Source organism: Callorhinus ursinus, unplaced genomic scaffold (genome assembly GCF_003265705.2).
Source record: "Callorhinus ursinus isolate GAN/ISIS: 27379988/994484 unplaced genomic scaffold, GSC_fseal_2.0 scaffold67, whole genome shotgun sequence".
Taxonomy (NCBI): domain Eukaryota; kingdom Metazoa; phylum Chordata; class Mammalia; order Carnivora; family Otariidae; genus Callorhinus; species Callorhinus ursinus.
This window is the reverse complement of record NW_027397129.1, coordinates 3,030,630-3,038,020: the sequence shown is the minus strand read 5'-3', so window position 1 is coordinate 3,038,020 and position 7,391 is coordinate 3,030,630. Positions and strand designations below refer to the sequence as shown.

General features: G+C 39.1%; 1 protein-coding gene across 1 annotated transcript in view; it reads right to left on the bottom strand.

Moving 5' to 3' along the window:
- Positions 1-2,051: 2,051 nt before the first annotated feature.
- DIAPH2 (diaphanous related formin 2) overlaps positions 2,052-7,391 on the bottom strand; it is a 949,436-nt gene continuing 944,096 nt past the window's right edge. Inside the window, exon 29 of the mRNA XM_025876916.2 lies at positions 2,052-6,461. The gene's annotated coding sequence lies outside the window, so the exon portion shown is untranslated. The remainder of the gene's footprint in view (positions 6,462-7,391) is intronic.

Below are 7,391 nucleotides of genomic sequence, written 5' to 3'. Positions count from 1 at the left end.
CCTAGGCAGTCCCATCAAGGAGAGAAATGAGAAACCTCAAAGCGGGCTGGGGTGGGCAAGGGTGCCAGAAGCATAAAGAAATATTTTACAACACCTTAAATACCACTGACCTCCCTAATCTATGTGCTTTCTGGAGTGGTATAGGGGTCAATCCACAGCAAAAGTTAAAGTCGGCAGCCAGTACGACTCTTCTGAACCATACCAGGAAGTAAGCAAAGGTGAGCTCTGTAGACCTCAACCACCTTCTTCCTATCCTGGGCCCTCTCCTGGCCTTCCCAGCTGCCCACGTTTCAACCCGTTCCCTCTTCTCCTTTATATCACCTTGTCCTATGTCTTTTTCCTGAGTGCCTTCCTCAATTAAGTTCTGGTCTGGTCAATTTATTAGAGCTAAGAAATTAATAGCTTCTAATGCTTTTGCCTCTAAACTTGGGCTTTCTATCTTAAAAGCAAAGGAATGAGTAGAGACGCAATTAGGTGTTGGGGTGGAGTAAGGAGCGGCTTCTGTATATCTCCCTGTCTATTGCATGGATGATACAGGTGATGGGCTGGCACTATAGGCCAGAATTTCCACTGTGATTCAGAGGTACAATATAGAGCACAGTGATATATTTTGCCTTTACCTTAGGCCAAGAGAATTGAAAGAGTTAAACACTACAATTTAGTATACCAAGATTAAAGCAATTATTGTAAATTAGCTTAATCATTCCTCTATGCCCCTTTGGAGGCAGTTTTTTTTTATCCTGTTGTCACTACCAAATAAATGGAGGCTTGTGAATACAGATAAACTTAATTTTTAAGGGATTATATATGCTCAAAGGTTCTGATGCTTTTAATTAAAAATTTCCTTATTATATAAATGAAAGTATCTGTGTTGTAGCAGTGTGAGATACCAGGAGAGCATGAATGAAATATGGGAAGGAGATGATGGCTAACATGTGGTTGTCTTTTCATTTCTCCAACATATTTTTATTTAAAGACAGCAAGATCTATTCTTAGGATGGCCTCTGACTGACTCTGGAACTCCTTAAGGCTAGAGAACAGGGAGCAGCTTAAATGATTCCCTCCTTTTCAAGCCATAGATTTTAGTCTTCTGTTTCTGGAACACTCCAGCAAGGAATCACTAAGGGAGTACTCCAGCAGATGGAGAGCAGTGCGTCTCAAGCTTTAATGTGCATATAAATCACTTGAGAATCTTTTAAAATGCAGATTCTGATTCATTATCTTGGAGTAATGCCCAAAATGCTTCATTTCTAACAAGTTCCCTGGTGATGCTGATGCTGCTTGTCCATGGAACATATTTTGTGTCACAAGGAACATTCTAGATACAGAGTCTAGATACTGAGCCCTCTTTGGCTAGTTGCAGTTTGAGTATGAAGAGGCTCAGTGGAAAAGTAGCACAGTTCTATCTGAACCAAGTGAAGGGCAAAGGAAACAAAAGGGAGGCAGACATGAGGCTGATTGTACTCATGCTCCCTAACCTTTCTGAGGTGACTCTTAAAGCAGCTTCAATTGTCTGGGACTTAAGAAATTTGGTGATTTCAAATGTAAATAAATGGAATTCTAGATGAAAGCATGAAAATGGGAAGAAAAACTCCCTGGCAGGAGCAATGCTTATTTTTTGCTTTGACCCTTGTTACTGTTTCTGCCTACAACTTCTCTGGCTTGAGAATCACTTGAACAAAGACAGAATGATTTAAAAATAAAAATAGATTAGAGAAACAAATTGTCTTCTGTTTCTGCCAAAAGGAAATATGGAATCTGGGAAATTATCATCCAGCATGGGGCAGTCCGGGCTGAAGAGAAAGGAAGGGAGAGAAGTCCAGAAGAAAGACATTTCCAAATCCATCAACTATACATGGAGCATCATCAAGTTTTAGATGTTGTCCTGGGATAAATAAGTACATCAGACATAACCTCTGTTTTAGGAATTTATGGTCTTAGGAAAATATTGGAATAAAATACACACACACACACACACACACACACACACACACAGTAACCATAAATACCAACTTGTGTCAAAGTTCCAGTGAAGACACCTGTTGGTTAAAGAAAAGGCTGTGTCTCTGGGGAGTAAAGATTACTCTAGAAGGGAAGGTTGGGTCAGACTGCAAAGGTCCTTGAATGTGAAGTGTATCCTGTGGGCAATTAGAAGTTAATGATGTTTTGTTTTTTTTTAAAGATTTTATTTGTTTATTTGAGAGAGAGAATGAGATAGAGAGAGAGCATGAGAGGGGGGAGGGTCCGAGGGAGAAGCAGACTCACTACTGAGCAGGAAGCCTGATGCAGGACTCGATCCCGGGACTCCAGGATCATGACCTGAGCCGAAAGCAGTCGCCTAACCAACTGAGCCACCCAGGCAGCCAGAAGTTAATGATGTTTTGATGGGGCTGGGGATACCATATGCAAAAGAGCATTTTAGCATGATCAATCTGGAACACTTTGAGCAATTCAATTCAACAAACATTTACTGAGTATTAAGCATAGTCCCAGAGTCCAAGGTGCAGAGCTATGTAAGGATATAAAAAAAAGACAAAATCTCTATCCTGTCAGGGAGACAGATAAACTTAATATACTAATATGGAATTATCTCCAATATAGACTGTTAAGTACAAACATGTAATGCATAGAACGATAAGTTTAATATACCACTATTTTTTAAAAAGGATGGAGGGAAGAAATGTATGTTTGCAAATGTATTTATATATGTATAAGTTTTATTGGCAAGGATACACAAAAGTCTGATAATATTGTTTGCCTCCAGCGGAGAGGATTAGGGTGGGTGGCAGGGAAATTGTACACATATTCTTTGGTACTCCGAGTTTTGAAACAAATGAATGTATTATCTACCCATAACATTTAGAGATATATAACAAAATGTTGTGTATGGTTGTATGGGAGAGGGAAAAGATGAATTTCAGTTGAGAGAATCTTTGAAGACTTCTTAGAGCATGTGGGCTATGAAGCTGTGTCTTTGGAAGGTAGCATTTCCACAGGTGACAGTTTGAGTGGGAAGTATTTCAAGCAGAGGACAAAGTTTGCATTGAGTCACAGGGTGGGGGTAGGTCTATGCCATCTAATACAATAGCCACTAGCCACATATGGCTACTAAGCATTGGAAATGTGGCTAGTGCATACAAATTGAGATGCAGTGAAAGTACAAAATGTTCATGGGCTTTTTGAAAAGATAGTATGAAAAAGAATGTAAGGTGCTTCATTAATAACTTTTATATTGTTTACATGTTTAAAGGATGATATTTTAGATATACTGGCTTGAATTAAATATATTAAAATTAATGTCACTTGTTTCTGTTTAGTTTTTAAAATGTAGCTACTAGATATTTTAAATTACATCTGTGGGTTGCATTGTATTTCTACTGGCCAGTGCTGATCTAGATAATGGAGATTTTTAGAGAATGGTGAGTTAGGTTGTGATGGCTGCAGCAGAGATATATGGGTAAGAGTGAAAGGGAAGTTTGGGAAAAGTGAGCTAGGCCAAATTTGGAGGATGTTTGCTATCGAGCTGAAGAGTTTGGATTTTAATTTTGTATTCTTTGGTGAGCCACTGTGGGGATTTGAGTGTGGAGATCAGATAATCAAATGGCTGCTTTGGACAGGGGTGAAAGTATAGGCAGAAAGAACAGTTATTACGGTCATCAAGGAGTGGGATCTGGATGTGGGTGGAGGCTTTGAAATCAGAAAGAGATCCATGTATACTATGCTGTGAAGGGACAATTGATAGAACTGAGTGGAGGTGTGGATGTCAAAAACAAAATGAAGTTTTGTTAACCCTGGTGATTAAGAAGCAGCACATCAGTGCCAGTGATAAACACAATGAAGTCTGGAGTGGGAGCTGGATGGGAATTGCCTGGGAGAGAAGATAATTCTGAGTTTTGACATGGTGAGCTTGAGGTGGCCAGCTGAAATGTGGTATTAAGGGTATGAGAGAAACAGATGAGGCTTAGTAGAGGTGATCTTGGCAGTGAGATAAATATAATAATGATTATATTTGTATGGCATTATAATATACAAAATGTTCTCACATACATTATTTTACATAATTCTTACAATAGTCCAAGAGTTTAACTAACTTGCCCAATGTAGCACAGCTACTTAGTGGCCAAGGTAGCATGCCAAAACTTGTTTTATTTCTATTACTGTAATTGAAATAAAATGCCAAAGGAAAACGTAGAGAAAACTTAGGCTCTAGATTATACAATTTTTATTCCCCTAACCTGCTACCTTACTTGAGGGCCAGACCCAACCCTGGAACACCCCATCTTAGGTTCTCTTTAGTTATTTTAAATATCATTTTTAGAGATGAGGAAACTGAGACCCTGGGAAATTAATGTCTATTAAAGGGATAGGTGGAAGTCAGACAAGGGCTCTGGTAGATTGCAATATTATTTCCAGGTATTAATATTTCCTCCCTGTTATAGAGCACATCTCTGCTTCCTGCCATGAACCCTGCCAAATTAATGTGGGCTTGGTCATAAAACTCACTTTGGCCAATGGAATGTAAGCCAAAGTGACCTTTACCACATATGATCAGAAGCTTTAAGAGGCATGGCATGGTTCAGATTTTTTTGTTCTTTTCCCTCTAATGTAAGAATGACATGTCCCAAATAAAGGCTCCTCCTTCAGCATGTGAAACAACCACAGATGACCTGTAGTTGCCACATGGACTTTTGCTATGGTAACTGAGGTTTTATTGTTTGTAATAATAGTACAAACTAGCTAAAGCTGACTAATACATTACTCCATCGTATGTGTTTCATTTCCCTTGTGTTTACACAAATGCTCACTTTCACCTGGTTAACTTCTACTCATCCTTTAGGTCTCCAATTAAATATCACTTCTTTAGAGAGGTGGTTCTTGACCACCCAGTATAATTTACGCCCCCCTCCCCACCACACACACATATGACATTATTTTCTCCTATAATATTTGTATTCTTTCCTTCTTAGACACTTCACTCAATTGTAATCATGTATAGATTAGTTTATCATTGGCATCCTCCACTCGACTGTAAGCTCCTGAAGACCTGAATCATGTCTATTTTTGCCCACTATTATATAATGCCTGTCACACAGTAGTTGCTCAGTGGATATTTGTGGAATAGGTAATGAACAAATAAATAGCTTGTTGTTAACATGCTTGTTGGATCATAAAGCAAAATGGTGGGGGTATGCTATGATTAAGGGAAATAATGTTCCTGAAGAACCTCCTAGGTTCAAGGGTTAACTACTATTTTTTTCTTTTTGGTCCTTGTCTTTCAAGGAAACTTTGAAAACAGTGGCACTTTTTCAAAACCCTTAAAAATAAATTCACTCACCAACAGACTTCTGCAGCTTGGCAGATTAATACCAGGGAAGCCTGTAGATAGACTAGAAGGTCTCCTTTGTAAGAAAAGAGAACTGTTGCCATAAAATGCTTAGTTATATGGAGTAAGAGAGTCACCTGCCTTTCTTGTTTGGAGTGGTTGATGAAATGTAGTGAGAAGCAAGAAGGAGGGGAAGAGAAAGAGATTACCTGGAAATGGGAATTATGGGCTGGTGTAGTGGATGCCTTTCTGCTCCAAACCAGAAAAATCAGGGCTCCTTCCCCTCACTTTCACCTGCCAAGAGACCACTTAGGAGGTGGCTCTGGGCTGTATCACACTAAACTGGCAATCAAGAGTTTGAAGGTTTTGTGCAAAATTGTCAGCTTCTATGTAACAGGGACATACACATATCTGCATGCTCAGGTGGTGGGAGGGAGGAAGAAGAAACAATTCTGTATTTTAGACCATAAAGTTTCTTGTATGGAGAAACCCACAAGGTCCCACAACTTGAATTGCTGAAACACACAGTGAAGCCTAATGTGGAGGATATAGTGTCAGTGGGTGGAGCCGATGACCCATGAATCTCTTTGCTACAGGGATACCCATTAATCCTTTGACTCTTAAAGTTTCTGTGATCTGTGACTCCAGAACACATAGACAGGGTATGTTACTTAGGCAGAGCAGAAGAGGAGACACTTATGAGGATATAGTGCACTTTTACAAAGTAAAATAAATGTAATAAAAAGCAGGCAGCATAATTGCCATGACTTATACCCTATGACATTTGATAATAACAAGGTTGATACATTAAAAATAAGTTCCACATTTACAACTCTGCCTTGATATTTACACTTATTAAATTGTTTAGGGAGGTGGTTCTGGATGCTGGAAGCCCATATATAAAACATATTAGCATAATTGGAGTACAGCCAAATCCCTCAGTGTACATTCCAAATACTTGTTAAAAGCTTGACTTTGGAGGGAAAATCTTCCTCCTTGTCTTCAATCAGTCATCAGCTCCTGAAAGCACTCCTCTGAAATCAACTTCCAGTCATCCGTAGTTGGGAAAGCTTGACCTCAATGGTGACCTTAGGCAGGCCCTCAGTTTCCAGGACAATGATGAAGGCTATGTTCTCACCTGGGTGAGGAAATAAGTTGTGATTTTCCATTACCTGTACCAAACATTCCTTTTCATTTGTTTAATTCATTGAGCATTGATGCTACACATTAGTTCATTGAGCAATTGCTTTGTGTAAAGGCCCAGAGATGAATGAGATAGTTGTTGCCATCAAGAAACATACTTTAGTCAAGGACACAGACAACTAACTCTAGTAAAAGGCAGAATGAAATAAAGGCCATAATAGGAGTATGAGCAAATTGCTGTGGGAGCATAGATAACACAATTTATTTTAATGAGGGAAGGAGAATTAAGGAATTCATAGGTTTGTTTATCATTGGCAAGCTCCAGTGAAAAATCCAGTGCAGCATGGCTGGAGGGATTGTGAAGAGGTTTGAAAGTCACATTTGAGTCTGCTCCTGAGAATTTTGAAGCCCGTACTAGTTTTGTAATTAAGAAGAACAAAAATTTTTGAAGTGGGTCAAGAAAGGCAGTTTAGGAAGCAATCTCTAGTGGTATGAAAGGTTGAAGAAGTAAAAACTGAAACAGGGTGACCAACTTCTGTGCCTGACTGGATATTACAGGATAGGGAATAATACAAGATGCTTCTGGTGTTTCTAGCCTTGGAGGCTAGGACAATATAGTACACATAATGGAAAGGGCGATCTAGATAGAAGGATCAGTTTGCTAGAGAACATATTTGGTTGGGACTGTACTGAGTTTAGTGTGTGAGATATCATTTACAGACTGAAGGTGGTTCAGGGGTTCAGAAGGAATTGCAGAGTCATCTGCTTGTTGGAAATTGTCAAAGCCATGGAAATGGCTAAGATGACCCTGGTACTGGGGAGAATACAAGTGAATGCTGGAGATACTGCCTTTATTTATTTGAAGACAATCACTAATAAAGAGGACTTAGAGAAAAAAAAAAAGAGGACTGAGAAATTTTCTGAG